Here is a 19,744-nt window from a genome sequence, read left to right on the forward strand (position 1 = left end):
TTTATTGTGAAGACAAGAATGCACATATACAGCTATAAACACATTTGTGCCCTTCATACCTATCCGTATTTGAAGGGCACCAGACAATACTGCTTGATCATCAACTCTGTGGAAGTTCTTTCACTCTCAATCACCAGAATAAAAGCAACAGGAACAGCAGGAGCTCAACACTTTTAAAAATCAGCCCTTATACATGTTGGACAAATTGTTTAGCTTTGAGAAGAGCAGACTGAGTGGGGTCATAACAGCAGCCTGCAAGCACATAAAAAGCTGCTGCATGGAAGAAAGGAGCAAATGGTGTTCCATGTGCATTAACACAACTAGAAGTAATGGACTTAAATTGCACCAAGGAAAATTCACTTTAGACATTAAAAAACCCTTCCTAAGAGTAGGGATAGTGCAGTGCTAGAATAGCTTGTCTGGTGGGGAGGTGCTGAAGGGCTGTAAGGAGACAGTTGGAATCTGCAGGGGGTTGTACTTCCTTTATAGAAAGGGTCCATCCTTTGTACTCTCCCATCTCTACAGACTCCAGCAGAAAAATTTGCCCTGACCATGAGATCTTGCAGCAGGTTCTAGCTCAAACTTGGAAAAGTGAGTAATATTTGCTGATATTTGCTTTCTCTGAGCAGAAGTTTGTGGCATGCTCTTTTGCTTGGCAGCTAATGAGCACTATTAATAATTGTTTTTCAAAAATGCAACTTTCAAACACAAGAAGGTTACCAGTAGATGGATGGATACAAGTGCTTTGCCAGATCAGCGTTAACAAAGTTTTACTGAGTTATGTTCATTCTCATATTCAAATTTATTACCATAAGCTACTTCACTTGTTAGAGGTTTCTTCAATAGTATTCTTTTTAAAAACACCATGTGGATATTATAAACTAGTCCTAAGTAATTAATTTGGTTTGTGGGGAGTATGAAATGACTCAGGAAGGGACAAATATGAGGTACTAGTGTAAACTCGGCTACAAAACCTCTTGAAAACAAACCTTGTTTTTTCTTTCTCTAAAGCAGTATTTGCAGCTACTTGAATAGTTACATTTTTACAGTTGTGTTTAGCCTGATTTATTTTGAAAGGGAGGGGGGATACAGGGAAAAGAGAGCCTGCACATCAGGAGACGATTCTTCATCTTCCTTCCCATATCTTAGTCAGTTCAGGCTGGGCTGACACTGACTGACAAAATGAAGAGATTCTTAATGCAAGAGGAAAACATGGCAGATTTGTGGGGAAAATAACAATGTCTTTAAACCATACCACTTACTGGGATGGCTCACAGCCTTCTAAATTATGGCTTGTACAGCCACTATGCTGCATTACTTAATTTAAGCAGCCAGTTTCTAGATAGGAATTTACTTGCATGGTATCAGAATCAGCCCTTAAAGCTGAATTTGAGAACCAGCTGTTGAATCAAAAGTTTCTGAGAGTGCAGGGCTTAGCAGCATCGCCCAAGTGCTTTTTGCTTCACAGGCAAGTAGGCAGGCTCTGTGTGATGCTTTTACACCCACATTGACAAAACTGTGCTGGCCTCTCTACGAATTACCACCACAGCTCCCCTGGGGCTGGGAGGGTCTCTGTCCATCCCCTCCAGCTGTGTTTAAGTTGGAAGGGTGGCTGCCCTAAACCCCTTCAGAGGGCTGATGTTTCTGTAGGCAGAGCAGCTGCAGGGGCTCCAGTTTGGTGCCTTGCATGGGATGAGTTCAAGCCTGCATATATTTGCAAGGGGCTATTGGCACATGCCCATTCCTGCTTGGTTTGTGCTTTCTTCTCTCAGTCCTACTCTGTGAGGTCTTGAATTGGAGCTCTGCTGACATCATGGACTCCTGAGAGCCAGCAGTCAATGTAACTGGAACAGCATACCTGGGTGAGCAGTCCAAGGGGAAAAAAGTGCCTTTGAACTGGAGAATATGAAAGGTTTAAAGTATGTAGGACTGTTCCTGTCTGTAGCTGTGATGCTTGGCACCCCTGAGAGCATGGCCTTTGAGTCAGACAGTTACTAAAGGTCTGCTTTTTATAATTGGTTTTCAATCCAGACCATTTGCTGTGATATCCCACCCTGGTCTATGTGGGAACTTAAGGAAATCTTTCCTTGGAGGTAGCAGAGAAATATGCAGAGAGAAAAACCTTCTGGTTGAATATTATAATTTTGAGTAAGGAACAATTTGGTTAAAAACAGGGACAAAAGGGACTATTCGGATTAAGTAATTTAGGTTTTTAAAAGAAAAAAGTGTATTCAGCATTACTGTTTTGGTTCTCTGTTTCAGCAAGGACTTGAAACAAAGATGTAAAATATCAGAGCACATTGTTTTTAGTCTGATAACTGAAGGGAAGACAAAACCAGTGAACATTTTGGTAGTCAGCATTTCAGGTGAAGGTTTTCAGCTGCTCAAAGCAGGTTGTGCCTTGAGTTAGAAGTCAGAGGTGTGAACCTGGAGCCATGAAATCGTCCTCTGAAACAGGGCAACAAGCTGTTTGGTATGGTGCAGAAGCACCTGCTCGTGTCTTACCTGCAAGTTGAACATGGCCTGCCAAGTGCAGGGATCTTCTGTAAATAGATCTACCATATACTGCCTGCATAATTTTTTATATAGTTTTTGGAGCAGAGAATGTCTTTTTGCTCTATTCTTGTTCAGTGTTTAGCAAAATGGGATCTGTGTCCAAGATGAGAGCTCTGAAATACAATTATATTAAGCAGCAATAACAGTTTATGGCATTATGATACTGCAGAGAACACTGAATGTGAAACATCAGTTAGCTCAGGGGCCTGGCACCTGGACTAATCCTCTGTCCATCCTGTCCCAGCTGTTTGCTGATCCAGAACTGCTACCCTTGGAAAGCTGTTGGGGAAGCTGTGTGAAATGTTTTACCAGGGCCAATCCAACACCTAACAGGAGTGGCAGGTCCAGGCCCTGTGCTCTGGCCCCTCTGCAGCCCTGCATCCCACCAGTGCCTCCACATGGCTGCACTCATTTACTCTGAGGCCAGAGTAACTTCTGGCTTATCACTTAGGAAGCAGAAAGGACCACCAAAAACCCTGTGCAGGTGATTTGTATGGATTCATTCAATATCGTCTCAGGTACATGGCGATATGTTTAATTGATCACATCATAATTTCTTTCTACAGTGGCATGGCCTGCAGCTCTCCTGCTTTTCTGGAATGGAGACAGGAGGGTCTAGCTGCAGATTTATCACATGAATTCAAATAGGCACTTGCACAGACAAATCTCAGGGGCTGTGATTTGGTGTTCTGTACCAGCCCACTCCAAGCTCCTTTAGCATGAAAGACCTCTATAGAATGAAACATGTTGTCTTGTGAAATATCAGTTTCTTATTACTTCCAGTAAAGAGCAAAGTAAGTAAAAACACAAGGTGGTTGATGGATTTTTAATAATAAAGGCAACGTGTCTGCTAGATTCCTTGGAAATCAATTTGAAATCTAGTTCAGCCTAGTAAAATTAGATCTAAAACAATTTAATTTTCTTGCAAGAGTGTTTCTTTCTCCTGATGCCTTGCTTGAGGACACATAGAGATAAAAACTCTTGAGTTATTATCAGTTTATGTGCATCTGTCTGCCTGTGGAGTGTACTATATTATGTATTTCTAAGTGATCTGGCTGTGGCTTGGAGATGGCAGTTTAAAATCCACATCTTAGCAAGCTTCTTATGCTTTTTGAACATTCATTTTGGAAATATTTTTATTTTGCATTCTATAAACTGTGACGGGCTTTTATTTCCTCTTTTTTTTTTATCCCTATTTTTTGAGATGTCATCACTTTAGAAAATAGGAGAAGCACTGAGAAAATAATAGCATGAAACCCACCATTTCCCTACGTGTGCTGAATAGAGATGCAAGAGGACCACAAAAATAGCCAGTGGATTTATTAAGCAGACAATAAATCAGTGTGATTAACTATGACTACTTTATTGTATGCCAAACAGTATTATCAAACAGTATTATCAAAGAGAAAAGTCTTCAGTCATATGAGTAACTAGTTTGGCCAGTACCAGCGTGAATGAGTCCTTTTCTCATCAATGTCTACCTGCAAATCTGCACTACTTAAGAAGACTTTGCTAAGCTGGAACAGAAAACTATAGGAAAATTCTTAATTTGGTTTAAGAAAGGTTTGCTTATCACTAATTTAAACCTGTCAACTAAATTATGATTGTGCGAAATGTGAGTGGTCTAACCCAAAGTAAGAGTGCCACAGTTAGTAAAGGTATTTAAAAGGAAGCCTGGAGCCAGTGGTGCTGAGGGCAGGGGAGCAGAGCAGCTGCCTCTGCAGGCAGTAGCACAGACTAAGGCTCAGCACTGTGGATGCAGGAGGACAATACAAACCTTTGTGCTGCACTATCTGATTTTGAAGGGTTTTGCCATCTTCTGAAACCAGCAGTCCACTCAGGTAGATAAATTGTAAGGTGGGGCTGAGCTGTTAACATCAAGTTTTAGTTTTCCAAACTCTGTCTCCTAGTTCAGCCATTATTTGCTGTAAGAAAGGCTCAGCAACCCTAGGAGGGACTGATGTCATTGGCATGGACAAATAAATGCCTACTGAGATAAATGCAATAAAGCCCTCCCAGCAGGTGCCTATTGATTTTACCTGGGACCTGGACTATTGATTTAGGCTAAAAGACTAACTTGTAGATGTCCAAAGTTAGGAAACATGATTTCTATGCTACCTGTCTGGGAAATCCTGACCTGTGTTCTGGTGGGTGTTGCCACTGCCTGTGTCTGGATTAAAAGGAGCAGAGGGGGATGCCCTGCTTCCCTGAGAAATGCAACTCCTGCAAGAAGGCTCTTCTATTGACATGTTTTCTTGATATTTTCAGTCCTTGATATACCATAGGTTTGGGTAACAAACTGAATGGTATGTTACTGAAAGGGGGATCAAAACTCCTTATGCTCACAGACCTCCCACTTAAGGCACTCAAAGAACGTCAAACACCGTGAGTTACTACATGGAGAAACTGTAAAGATATTTGTGTAGGTCCAATATGGATGAACAGCTAAGTATTTATTTTGTATTTTGTAAAATGATAGTTTCACTGTAAAGTGGGTTACCCTACATGGGCATAGCAATGTGCTTCACCTCAACACAAACAGCTCTTTTAGTTCTTTTAAGGTTTCACTTGCTTGACCAAACGCAGATGCACACAGAGCTGTCCGTCTGCTTTCCAAAACTGACTATGGGACTGATGTGGAACAGCCCCAGCTGAGTGCAGACACTGCCTGTGAGCACTCCTCTGTGGGCTGTAACCCCTGCCTCCCAAACTGAATACTGGCTTAAACATTAGGAAGCGAATGGCCTGCATCAGAAAGCTGCAGTTGGCAATTAGTAGTGAAAGGCTTTTTAAAATCTCTTCTCTGTTCATCTGCAGTAAGCAGCCAAGTATGACCTCCCTCTCTTGTACTTCCATAATAATATTAATGCATATTTAGCCTGATTCCTGCCCTGATATTTAACCTGATTCCTGCCCTGATTTATCCTTGGCAATATGAGGCAGTCTGGTGTTAACTAATCTGTCTGCGGGCAGAAAGTTAAAGGCATTACTGTTACAATTTAGGGTTATATAAGAGGGCTGAGACTTGCAGGGCTTTCTCAGGCAAGATGCTACTGGGAGAAGTCAAGTCTGCTAACTGAGAAGTATTTAGGTATATACATAAATATATATATATATACATACATATAGTATATTATTCTCCTTTGACCCCTTGGGAGCCGAGACAGCTAGAAGGAGTCAAGGGCTGTCCTGGGTCTGTCCTGGGTATTGCTGGTATTACAGTGCCTTTGACAAAAAAAGCAACTCCTCCAGTTCCACCTGTTAAGGCATGAGCCTTTAATATTTATTAAACTTTCCATCTTAAAGTCTCAGGTTCATCACTGCTACTTTGTTAGTATTTTCTTCTTACTTTTTCAGTCTTCATTCAATCCTAGGACAAATGGCTTCAAATCTTTTCCTCAATTAAGAGCGGTGACAAAGGAAAAGTTTGCTAAGGCTTTACAAAGAAGGCCAGGTTTTCAGAGTGATGCAAAGGGAACTTGACACCTGACTCCCATCAACAATAATAATGGGGGTTGTGCATCTAACTCTTTCTGCATTGTGCTGACATTGTACCCTTGAATGTTAGTACAGTTCAATAATTCTCCAAAGATGAGGCAGCTTATTTTCTCTGCCACTGCTGCTTTGCTGGCATTTTTATGGCATTCCCAGAAGTACTACCTGTCAGAGTTAGTACTTCCAAGGATGGCATTGCTTTGGGGTGATTGAGGATTGATGTAATTAAAGAGAAGGCAGTCTACTGCTTGCCCATGAGTATTTTATATTAAGCATTTATTTCACTGCATAGCTACGATTGATGATTTAAATGATGACAAAGTTGGGCTGCTCTGTATGGGCAACAGTGAGTGATTCAAACCATGAATTCAGGGATGTGCATCCTCTATTTTACGCTCAAAATTCTGAGAGTGCTGCAGAAACAGAGCTTTCTAGGAAAACTGCAACCTCCTCAAGAGCCATTTAGCAAAGAAGGTGCTCCTGCCCATGGCAGGGAGTTTGGAACAAGGTGACCTTTAAGGTCTCTTCCCATCCCAAACCATTATATGAATAACACCACTGAAAACTTGCAGAAACTTGACACAGGAAGGGATAGCCCCAGTCACATCTAGGGACAAGTAAAATCATTATTTGGGAATAATTTGGAAAAGACAAGGAAAAAGAAAATATAATATTACACCATTAAATAAAACCCCTGGTGCAGTTGTTGTTTTCTTAACTGGGATTATCTGATTAAATCTACACATGCTTTTGTGCATATCAACATCTGGAGGAGGCACTGTATGCTTTCTTTAGTAGTCAGTGAAGATGTAGTCAATATAGCTATGGCAATATTGAAAGAGCTTACATTTCCTCCTAAGGTAAGTATGTGTTTGTTCTGCTTTGTAACTTGAACATATTAAAAACCACATGAAATATCATACATATTATTATCTCAGTGTTTACCCCTTAACAAAATGATGAAGTGTTAAAATCCAACAGGAAGGCTGCTCTTTAACACTGCAGACTGAGTTTGCTAAGCATAGTCTGGGAACATAAACCAGCTCTTTCTGCAGAAAGAAGGGGAATCTGTTTCTTCTCTTCCCTGCTATAATGTCCATAAACTCCAATTACATTTATAACTTTGCATTAAATTGAATATGTTATTTTACACAAGCACTTAAAAAGTCTACTAAATACCCAGTAACAGTTTTCTTTATTCCCTTGTTAGCAGCTGCCATGGCAGCAGGACTCACACAAGAATGAAAGTGATTTAGTGCATTGATTTGCAGTTGGCACGGCCCTCTGTTCTCAAACAGAACTGATTAGCTTAGCAGGAAAGTGCCATTTACTTTTTATCGTGTTTCTTTCCTTCTCATCTCCCTTCAGTGGCTGCCAAGAGGAACAGAGGAGCTGTAACCTCCTGAGCAGGTTGCTTACTTTCTTCAGCTCCAAATTCTGCAATTCTGAGGACTAATTTGTCTGGATAGTGCTGTAGCATCAATACAGATACCAAGGTTACTGCTTTGGTGTACTGAAAACAGGTCCCAATGAGCTCTTTCAGGCTCTTTCTACACAAAATTAACCCTGACTATGAGAATCCCCTATGTGTCCAAAAGTGCCATCTAAACCAAGATTTCAGATTTTTTTTTTCCACAATTTACTGATAGAGCTAATAGGAGAGCAAGACAAAATATCTAGCTGGGAAGGTTCCTCTTGAGCATCTCACTTTTGCTTCATAAACTGACTGTAGGGCTTGTCTTCTAATACATAACATTTGAAGGACTGTGTACACAGTCCTTCTGCACCTCTGATCTTCCATGTATTGAAGCTGCTAGGGAAACTCTTGATTCACCAGTTAAAAAGTAAAGATTTTCTGCAGTGCAGACCAGCAGCTGCAATAAAACAGTGGGAGTCATTGAATTAGCAATTATTTTCCCTTGAAGACCAATTCATGACAGAAGTTCAGTTTGCTTTGGCTAAGACTCCATCATTTCAGGGGTCAGATCCTCAGCTGGAGTGACTGTCTGTGGCTTTATTGAACTCCATGAACATACATGGAGTCATGCCAGCTGAGGTCAGTGGAGAAACACTGTTTCAAACCAGCTAAGGTTCGGATCTCATAAACTTGTCAGGCTCATTAGTCCTTTTCAGTTGTCTCTCAAACTTCTCAAAAATTCAATTATGCCAAATCTTCTTAGGGGTGTTAGATATTTCCAAGTCTGTTTCTACTAAGAAATAGTAAGGAAAAAAAAACCAAAAGGAAAGGGTGGGAGGCTGAAAACCTGGTTCAGAGATATTTCTGGAAACAAAGATTAAAAGATGAAGAGGGGAGAGAGAATCTCCTTCCTACTTTCTAGCTGAAATTCACTCAATAATTTTAATCCTTTTGGACTCTTTACAGTTAGTAGAGATGAAGAGGCTAATCTCTGTCTCTTCTACACTGGAGGCTCCATTAGTTCTACTAAATAGCTGGTGCAGCACCTGAGAAAGAAGTACATATGCATTTACCTCCCTTCTCCTTTGATCTCAGCAAGAGATTATAAAACAGCTCCCCTTTCATTTTAAAATGCAAAGGAATCTGTAACTTTCTTCCCTCTGGCACAGGAAATCCTGGTGAGGAGAGGGGCTCTTTACTAGAAAATGTATAGCTCACACTTTTCAAATGTATCTAACTCCATTAGTCATGTGAATTCAGTCTCTTTTATTCCCTCATATGAACCATCTTTCCTCCTTCTGCAACAACAAAGAAAATCCTCTTTTCTGGTAAAGCAGGAGTTATTTGAACTTCACTGATTCAAAAGACTGCAATATCTGCCATAGCTAATGAACTCCTGGCAAACCAGGGGTGTGCTGACAGGGCAACATGACCACAGTCCTCTCCTAAACCACCAAAAAAAAAAAAAAAAAAAGCTACCAGGACTTAAAGTACTGCAGATGTGGGTGTACTCACTGTCAGCAAAACCTTACTCTCTTGGTGGTGTATACCATTTGTTCTGCCACTAGTGGCAAACTTTAATAATCATGAGTTGAATTTTAGGATAAAGTGACTCATGCCTTAGACTCCATTGATTGCAAAGGGATGTGTGCCTGGCTCAGATCTAGAAGTAAACATTTAGTCACATAAAACCAATGTCATACATCTGGTCATCTGCAGCTCTCTCACACTTACATCTGTGAAATGTCCTCCTTGGCTGTATTTTAGGTTTTATTCCTGTGAAAACTCAGACACAAGGTGATAGAAGAAGGGAAAATAATGGCATCAGAGTGTAGACAAAACACGGTGTCAGAAGGTGGCTGAGGGTCATACCTACAGCTGGATGGCATAGAAATATAAAGGCACACAGTTGTGCCTCCAAAGTGGATCCTGTAACCCTGTATCAGAGCCCAAAAGAATTACTTAGGTTTGGAGAGCATCTAGCATCAGATGTCTCAAAAAGGGACACACAGGTGACAGCCTTCTTAACGTGGTTTTCAAGAAAGTATTCAGTAATAAACACTGACGATTATAATGCATCCAAAATCTATCCCACTTCAGGGCTTGGGGAACTTGCTTGTGGTTACTGGGAGGGACACCTTCAGTTTGGGAATTTTTGCTGATGTCCAAGCCCTGTCTTTCAAACTGTTGGGAAATGAGAGCAAGAATTACATTGTTTTAAAATGGGATAGCTGTGGGTGACAGTGAGGGTAGACCTTGTACCCAGCTGACACAGTCACTGCATTTATCCAGAGCAGGACTTTGTCTGGACTAACAGCCCTGGAAAGGCTGTGGGCAGGGTGGGGGAGCCCATCAGTGCCCTCAGGGACCACACAGTCAGCACACTGTTAGCCCAGTCTGGCTACCTGCACTTCCAATTCTGGGTATATTTTAATGCTGTTCTACACACGTTTTAACTTTTAAATTTTACTAGTGGGTTTTCAGTATAGGAAAAAACAGTAACAGATATTTACCAGTAATCCTGATCTTCTCCACTGCCACTGGAAGGCACTAATCCACCCAAAATACCAATCCTTGCATCAAACACACACTTAACAATGATGCTCAACGAGGCCTCGCTTGGCTTCCAAGCCTTTTGATTAAAATATGCTGGGTCTGATCCACAGCAGAGACTCTGTGAGCTGCCACCACACAGCTTCCCTGTGAGCACCCTGCAGCAGAGCCAGAGGCACAGGAACACAGCCACCCCCACTGTCACTGTCCTGAGCACAGCCCATGGCTGATGGGTGGCAGTGGATGGTCCCCAAGTGCCAGAGCAGGGAAGGGATCATGGTGCCATGGGGCTCATCTGAGAAGCCCTGATGGGCCAGTCTGTGGCCTCATGTCCTGCAGGTGGATGGATGGCTCTTTGCTGTGCTGCTATATATAAATGTTAGGGCAGTGTAGGAAAACAATACTTCTAACCTCAGTCTTCACTATTAGAAATAGGCTGTGCTCTGATTTGTTCAGTTTTGTAGTATTGTTCAAATGTGGAATCCTGGACAGTGGGATATATTAGGAGGTCACATCTGTAGTGCTATGGCTAAAGGCCAATATATTACAACCATATATATTAACTTTTCCAAGGCATTTGATTGTCCAAGATAATTCAGAATGTTCAGGAGCATTTGTGCTAAGAAAATTGAAGCACTTTGGCCTTGGCTGAGCTTCAACAGATAGATTTGCTTCATATTTGTTAACAAAAGTGACCACGATAGGGAGAGGGAGAAAGAAAAGGTGACAATTTGTTTCCAGAAGTAGCCACACAGTAAATCTCCAGTGAAGAGTTTTATGGGAAAAGGTCGATTTCCACTATTCTGCTTCCAGACCTTATAGATGGTTATCAGGACAAAGGTAATTATCTAATGCTGGTGATTTAAATACAAACAACACAATCATTCATTTCCTTGGCACTGAGTGACAAACTCCAGAGTGCAATGTGACCTCTGCCACTTCCACAAATGACTTACCAGCAAGAAATGAACGTCTTCAATTCAAAAAGAAATGGAGAAAAACAAATCCATATCTTCCCTCCCCAAAGGGACAAGAAGATCATAAAGTCATGTTCCATATGGCCCTGACACTGTCAGGTGGTTTAGGCAGTAGATTGAGGTCTGTGTCATTGATATGTGTAGCCCTCGAGATCTGTCTAGCTCATGTCTACTGCTGAGAGAGCGATTTGTATCTAATTTGTTCAGTAGTTTTTCTGTTTGTATCAGACTTTGATTTTTCCAAATATACTTGTCAGTAGAATTTGCTCAAATGCACTTTGCAAACATACTTTAGCCTATGCAAACTATTTGTTTTGACCGTTCACTACTCATGCTGTGTAACCAGCCACCTAAGGCAAACAGCAGTTTTCCACTGGTTTTGCAGATGACTGATCCCTGAAGTGCCCTGAACTCCTTTTGCAAATCTCTGCTGTAATCTGTCTCCAGTCACTCAATAAGGTTACCAAAAGCTATTTTTCAGTCACATAACAAGCACCACTATCTCTTGTCTCTTAACAGATATGCTTAGTGTCCTGACAGAAATGAAAACAGTGATGGAAGTGATTTGCACATGCACAAAATGAGTTGGAAAAGGAACATTTTCATGATTCTTTTTAACACAGACATATTTAAAATGTAAAACTTACTTCCAAATCTCTTAATAAACTAATTAAAAATGCAAACGGATGCTTGCAGAATTCTTCATTGAAAATAAGCACAATAAAACTTGTAACATATATGCATCTTTGCTTGGCATATCAGGCTGCTGCTGAAGAGACCTGGAGGTCTGGACTGCACAACTACTCAGTTTGAATCCATTGGGTAAGTTTTAGCAATATCCCATGTTTTTACTCTGCAGAATGAGATGATTGTTGTTCCTGATGAATGGCAGTGGACATACTTTCCTGGAGAATAAACCCAGAGAGCCTCACAAGACTAAATCACAATCTCTTGGCTGCCCCCGAGCCTTTCATCTGGTCAGCTTGATGCTCAGCACAGTAATGGCTGAGGTTAGATGGGATGAACCCCACTCTGTTCTGGCTTGTAACAACTGCCAGTGCCAGGCTGATAAAAGCCTTGTGTGTTAGTGCAGAGGTGACACTGCGTTTATTTGCAGGCACCCCTAAGGAACAAGTGTGTTGTTTTTATGGTTAGTTAGCACGGATTTAAGGAATGAACTGCAGAGGAAATCTGACTGCTAATGAAACATCTGTGGGCAAAGGCACCACAGCCTTCAGAGTGCAACAGAACAGAGTTCCCAAACGTGAGTCACTTGTGACAGCCTCATCAGCTCAGTGAAGTCCCAGGCACCTCTTGGGGCCATGTTTATTTCTGACAACCTGGTTAGAAACATATGTTATGGATCAGAGTATTTTGCATTTTTTAATGGCCAGGCTGGGGCCACATGCAAAGGCTTCCACCCTCTTGCAGATGTCAAAATCTGACTCAGATGGACATAACCCAAAACACCTTGTCATGACTCCTTGTGGGAACACCATTACATGTGGCAAAACTAAAATAAAATAAAGATATCTGACCTAAAATAGATAGCATGTATTTTTGTAGAGGAAGGTCATTCGTTGCTGTTATTTTGAGTACTCTGCTGACAGAGGCTTTTCTGTATCATTCTAATTTCAATGCTTCTATCTATAGCTCTTTGTGTGGATTTGTCCTTTCAATGTGCACTATTGTCAATGGAAAGATACTGTAAACTGGTTTCAAGGTGTGACTCAGAAAAAGCTGGTAAAAAGACACTGAAATTTTCAAAGCCATGTTGTGCATATCTTCAGTTTGAATGGATATGCATGCAATCCTCTACAGTTTGGCAAATCTCATCCATAAACTGCCTCCCACCTTCAAATCAGAGTCAATGTCATCCAAAAAGGTTCTAGTACATGACAACAGTGATTCCCAGCTCTTGAGGACAGCCTTGCATCTCTGTTATGGCTGCTGTCTATGAGAGAATGTACATATACATCAAGTTTGCACACACACAGACACACTTTTACAGGAACCTCTGTGATTTTCCAAACACAGGCACTGAGTTTGTCAGTCAGAGCCTCCAAGCACCTAAACACATACAGGAGCCACCTACACCTCAGAGTTCTTGGCATCCAGCTAAGACACTCGTGATTGAAACAGGGTTCCCTATGGCCAAGAGAAAATCTTCATATGAGGCTCAGAAGATTCACAGGTTTTTAAAACCATTATGGTGAGGCTTGTAGAAAAGAAATCAAGGACAGAGATCTGGAGGGAGGTGGATCTAGATGAATAGTGGCTTTATAAGGAGTAGCACAGAATATAGGTTTAGAAAGAAATCCCATTATGATTTATGATGCACAACTACCCAGACATTGCCTATAAGCCCATCAGAAGAATAGGATTTGCTGGCTCACAAGGATGATTTTCTTTTTGCAGGTCTGCTCTACAGTATTACTGAAAGAGCAAAAAATATCATAGCTTCCCCCAACACAATTAAGAGCCAGGAAAAGGAAGGCTTGCTCCCATTATTCCCTACTTCTTGCTGCTGCCCTGTTCTGACAGGCTGCTCAGGAGGACGATGGGGATTTATTGTTTGCTCTGTGGCACACAAAAAACCATTAAAATAAAAAATCCTCATGTAAATAATTGCATCAATTTTGCAATCAACCAGAAAACAAACAAACAAAATCCGGTGAGGCCAACACTGAATAGACTAATCTTGCCAGTGCTCTGTATAATTAAAACAATTTCACCTTGAAATCTGGCATTCATTATAACATGGAGCACCTCCAGGTTTTAGCATTTTAGTTTGTTTTTATGGACCTAGCTAGGACAGAGGTTTGTACGTGAAATATATTCTAGTCGTTTTGCTTCTGATCCATTTAGCAATTATTTTATGCCATCATTTGTTACCTATTAGTTGTCTCTTGTTTCTGCTACTGCACCTGTATGACTTAGGAAACACCTCAATGCATCTCACTTGGCAGCAAAATTCATCACAAAGTCACTGATATCAACATATTAACAATAACCAAGTAAATCCCAAATTTGTGTTTGCATTCAATGAACACAGCATTGAAGAGATTTGCTGCTGTTGTCCTGTAGGCAGTGATAGAACAAAAATTTAAAAGATTGAGTTCTCAATCTCAACACTAGCATTTCAGATTTCCCACCTTCATACAGGGGCTCAGTTTACAGGAGATGTCTGACAATATTATGAAAAATTGTTGATATTTTTCTGGAAATTGATTTACATAAATTAATTACATGCAAACCCCTCATCTTTGTCCTTAACTTTAACACGAGAAATGGATCTCAACTTCAAACTTTAGGAAAATGCAGACCTTATTTTAAACTTTAGACCTTACTGCTGCGTAATTCAGTCTTCTTAGTCAAAATCTAGTCTGGTTCTAGTACCAGTCTGGTTCCTCACCTAAATTTAAGTCTTGCCACTTGGGCCTGGCTCTAATTCAAATCCTGAAGATTTATTCAGTTGCCTTCCTTCTTCTAGCATCAAGCAGTTTCAGCTAAAGAGATTTGTACTTGAAATGTATCCGTTCAGCATTGGTACTGTTAAATTAGGGGTGATATATATGTGTTTGTGGGCACAGTGACCTTTATTAGCTCCTCATTATGTTTGAAAATAGTTCTTGTTATCTGACTGAATGAATTATGCTGAGCATTGTTATGGCTCAGATAACCTATGGAAACTAGTTATTTTTCATGGTGTGTTAAATGTTAAAACTAACAAGCAGTTAGTTAAGCATTACACTGGAGACTATCACCACGTCTTACAATTTGGAACGTGCACTTTTAAGACTGTTCAGATTAAAGATGAATCAAAGCACTTCAGCTTCAGGGATAGAACTGGAGGTGTACATCCCTCCAGACAGAACTGGAGTGTAAAATCCAACATAAAATTGCTTTTAAAATTTAATAATTCACAAAATCTATGGTTAAGCACAGCCTGGCTGGGATAGATAAGTAAAATAAATACTGCAAAGTCAATTTTTAATAATCTGTGGCATGAAATTTAAGCACAAGAGAAAACATTTCACAATGAAGTCAGAAGCTTTTTGTAAATGATCAAATGAGAATTTTATACCCCCTCACCTACCAATGCAAAATACATCCAGTTTATCCTTTAGTCCTCACAGCACACTCCTAGATTCCTTTGTTTAAGTGCCTTTTAATTCTAAGAGAGCATTTATTGTAACTCCTTTTTAGAACTAGAGTTATTTACAACAACCTCAGAAGAAGACAGATTCTGGAGCCTCTTCTTTGCTGGTGAATTGGTGCATCAAATGCAGTCACAGGAAATAATGTAATTAGTTCCTGTGCTAGTCTGGTAACAAGTGGTCTGGTATATTTATCTAATTATTGAGAGAACACATTTACAACTGAAGGGATTTTGTTATAAGAGGTTTATAATACTCTGATTTGGGCTGATCTTCAGTCTCTTAATGCCAAGTGAAAACTGGCCTTCAAGCAACATTTTTGTATGATGAAGAATAAAATCCCAGATGGATTATGACAAGTCTGTGTTGCCCTAAAAGAGAAATCAAAATGAAAAGCTGGGAAAATTAAATGGCAAGGATAATATATATACACACACTCGTTTGGGGGAGAGAGAAAATGTGAAGATTTGTAGGTATTTTATGCATCTGGAATCAGTATGCTAGCATGCTGTTTATGCTAAGAGGTGTACCATCTGCAAGGAATAAAGAAAAGGGAAAGATTATACTATATTATGGGGAAATCATATTTTGACTTTATTATTATGACTGTGGCTATTTTATGAAAAGGAGGTGGATTAATAATTGTCTAACCAACCAAAAAGGAAGGAGAAAGCAAAATGGATTTTTCAGAGAATATTTCTCATGCAATAATAAGGGGGTTGTGCAACAGAGCAGAAGGAGGAAGGGAGGGCAGTGACATGAAAGGGAGACTGAGCCTCATGACAGGAGAGAGGTGAGAGCTTGGGTGTCTGCAGAGCTGAGCACGGCTGCAGAGAGAAGGGTGAGTCTGCATCAGCAGCCACAGGCAACATAACCAGAGAGAGAAGAGTGCTCTGGTGTGCTGGACTTCTGCAGAGAGGATGACAAAGAGCGTGGCTGCATGTCCCCTGGGCACAGCTGCCTCCTGGGGTGCCCGGCCATGGCACAGGAGAGGCAGGACCAGGGGTGGCTGCAATGCAACCTTCAGTGCTGGGAGGGGACCCTGAAGCCAGGCCCACATCTGGGATGGGGTGTGGGCCAGGATGGCTGCATTCTCTCACATCTCCATCCAAGGCCCAGGGGACCTGAGCAGGGCTGGTCAGGACACAGCATGATGATACTGGGAGTCAAAAGTGGGTCTCTAAGTAGTAAGCTGTTAGGAAATTGTTTTCTGGTAGGAAACTCTAGGGAAAACACACAGCCTTTCAATCTAAGGTAAAGGAGCTAAAAGCTGGTAAAGCTCAGCCCTACACTGAGGATCTGGACCAGACCTCCTGCTCCTTTTATTTATGCTCTCTCATTACAGATATTTGGCACATGCTACTGCACTTCTTCCCCCGCCGCCCTGCTCCTACTCTGGGCCAGAGGCTTTTTGTTCTGAATGGAAGGACAACCCTCACAAAGGGCCTTTTTCCTGAGAGATATTGGTTTCATTTACAGTGAGCTAGAAATGCATGTGCTGCCATGCCCTGGGCCTTTCAATCACCCGCCAAGAGCACTCACTTTTCATTGTTTCCATTTTAACGCTGCTCTTGCAGCTGCAATTGCAGCCACTTTGAATTAAATCTGGGTTAACAGTCTGAGGACAGATAAGCCCCAAGAGAGGAAATGATGTAAATCCAAACGGCAATTCTTTAACCTATTGCTTATTATGACAGGCTGGAAGCCCTGTGTGCAATCGGAAGCAAAGTGCATTTTTGCAGTCTATTCTCATTTGCATAAACCTTTCTCTTGGAATTTGCATAATTTTTCAATTAATCATCAGGACAATACTCTAACTCCTGAACATCCCTCTCCCAGGCATTTAAGGTTTTCTTGCTAATAGAAAAGCTTTAGACAATGATGATGAGGCCAAGACCTGGCGTTTTCTATTTATTTCACACGTAAAACCCCGTCCAAATGTTTACTGTACCTTATACTCCACAACAAGTGCACCACTGATTACTGAAAAAGCACAGATGGGATGTAGACAGTTTTTCATTCCTTGTTCCATATGATAGAACTCAACACATCTGGTATGCTATGAAAAGCATCTTTGCACTAATTTGTTTGTCAGTATCTATTGAAAGGACTATCTGTCATCCTGTCACATTTTGGTTGCCCTGAGATGGCTGAAGACAAGACTAGTCACAAATTGCGACTGCTAGCCACTGGGGAATTACTGGTAGAAACCACCAGCTGTTCCAAAGATCATCAGTGGGGTATTTTTAAATTTTCTTTTTTTGTGCATTTTATAAGTGGAAATTTCAGTGCAATGTCTCCTCAGACATTTTGCGTTTGCAAGAAGAAACCAAATCACTTGAGTGACCGACAGTTTGTTTGTCCCCACTGTCCGTGTGCACATTCCCAGTCTGTTTCTACAGCTGGCTGAGTTTTCTTTGACTGGACAGGAGAGATGCGGGGGGCAGAAAAAGCATTGCTGGTGTACATGGGGTGATCTTAACAATCACCTTTGGATGCTACATCTTTTATGTCAGGAACCGGACCATAAATAGATTGGTTTGTCAGGGAAAAGTAAAGTTCCTAAAGGAACCTTGGTGGTTATATGGGTTAATCAATAAAGGCTGAGAATGTTTTTTCCCATAGTTCTTCATGCTGATCATCTTCTTGAAAGACAGTCCTGTGATTTTATGATTTGTTATGTTTATTTTACCTCATCTCCTTGCCAATGAATCAAAATGTTGGATGTCATTTCTTTTCCAGTCTTATTGTTGTACTTTCTTATTGTAAATGCTTTATTGCATTAAATTCTGATTGTGTGGCTAATTTAAACCATTTTTCATCAGCCAAGGGCTGTTCTGGCATGAGAGTGCAGACCTGATTGAAGGTGTGAATTTCAGATTCTATTAATGGTTGAGTGATATACATAAAGAACTTTCGGAAATATAAGAAAGCCCATGAAACACAGTGGAAAGATTCCTATGGCCATTCAATGGGCATATACTTTCCAAAAATACTGGATTTAACTGCCTGCAGTTAATTAAGTATTCATGCATTCTTATAATTAGTCTGAATGATCTGCAATATACCAGCATAACTTGCACTTAATGCCAGCCATTTCAAAATAATGAAAATATTTTCCTACTTAATGACATATAATCCTTTGAAACTGCTGATCTGAGTAACAAGCCATACCTTGTTCCTCCAGTACTATTAAAGGAACAACCAGCACCTTATCTGTAAGGGAGCAATAATATAATGTGTTTCCCAGCTCTTCAAATGCTCTGAGTGCATAAGTTGAGCTCCTAAGCTTTGAACATGAGTCCCCCATGAATTCTGCCTAAAATTAATACTGTGTTGTGATCCAGAGTCCTCTCTAATTGTCCTTATTCCTTCTCTCTGCTAATTACTGAATTACATATGAAAGATTTAAACCAAAATCAGGAGGGTATTGAGTGATAGCTAAAAAAAAACTAAGGCTGCATCATGATCCTGACTATGCCTATTTGCAAGAAGGTCCCCTCACTGTGGCTGAACACTGAAGGTATTGGGCCCAGAACTGGCATTTGGATGTGATGGAAGAGGATGTTCCTCACTCCTGCCAACACACACATTACAGAGCATGAGAATACTGCCAGTGTGTCTTGTGTTCTTAAATCCATTTCGTGTCTCTAGCGGGATAAACCTTGCTGAAGTTGGGTGTGCCAGACATTTAGCTTGCTGTGGAAAAAAACACATAAATCAAGCAGGCTTGTAAACCAGAATAGATATGCTGAGGGAATCCTTAAAAATTAAGACAGCCTTTCATGACTGCAAAGCACATTTTGAGCTGAATAATTTGAGGACTAAACAGCCCATAATGTAGCTGGTTTCACATAAAGTATAATTTGATAATGAAGTGTTCTCACACAATTTAGGCTTTTCAGATGGCTGCTTAAACACAGAGGTGTGGCGTGCACTAAATGAGATTATGTTCTAAAAAATGGTTGCAATGAACATGTAACTGCTGTGGAGAGAAGCAGCATGATGATACACCTTGCATTCATATAAAAATTAATTTCTTGTAACACTCAAAACAAACCAACTGCTTTGACTATTTCCTCTTCCACCCTGACATTAAAACTGAATGTCTTGCTTTTTGTTCTAGGCTTGAAAATCAGCTTCGTAGTGGCAGGACTCACCACAGATTGGATGAGGTTGACAGGGATCTCTAGTGACTGCCTAGTCCAGCTGCCCTGCTCAAGCAGGGCTGGCACAGTAGGCTGCCTGGGACCATCACAAGTTGGGTTTTGGGTATGTCCATGGGCAGAGGTTCCAAAACTAAAGCTGGTTCAAGCAGCAGTGAAGGTGCTCAGAAAAAGCATCACGGGTCTGAGGCAGAAGTTTTAGCAGAGAGCTAATAGAGAAGAACTGCACAAGGCCATAAGATGTGCAGGAGTATTTTGCCTTAGCTCTCTGACTTCTATCCACTACTTTAAGAGAGATCTTCACATAGGAAGATTATGTTTCCCCAGGTTTTCAGCAGGGGCATACACCAGAAATAAATTCTTATCTAATCTGAGGACCCCAGTGGAGCAGCTGGAACCCCAGGAACTCAGAAACTTCAC

The 19,744-nt window shown here is 40.9% G+C and overlaps 1 protein-coding gene and 1 long non-coding RNA gene across 3 annotated transcripts in view; one reads left to right on the forward strand and one right to left on the reverse strand.

The window, feature by feature from the left end:
- Nucleotides 1-19,744, reverse strand: part of ADARB2 (adenosine deaminase RNA specific B2 (inactive)) — a 302,737-nt gene that overhangs the window by 112,460 nt on the left and 170,533 nt on the right. The window lies entirely within an intron of this gene.
- On the forward strand, nt 523-19,359 carry LOC148225072 (uncharacterized). The gene is made up of 3 exons (XR_015798831.1): nt 523-591; nt 11,761-11,820; nt 19,285-19,359. It is a non-coding gene; the product is annotated as an uncharacterized LOC148225072 (long non-coding RNA).

This window comes from Sturnus vulgaris, chromosome 1 (genome assembly GCF_052056855.1).
Source record: "Sturnus vulgaris isolate bStuVul1 chromosome 1, bStuVul1.hap1, whole genome shotgun sequence".
NCBI lineage: Eukaryota > Metazoa > Chordata > Aves > Passeriformes > Sturnidae > Sturnus > Sturnus vulgaris.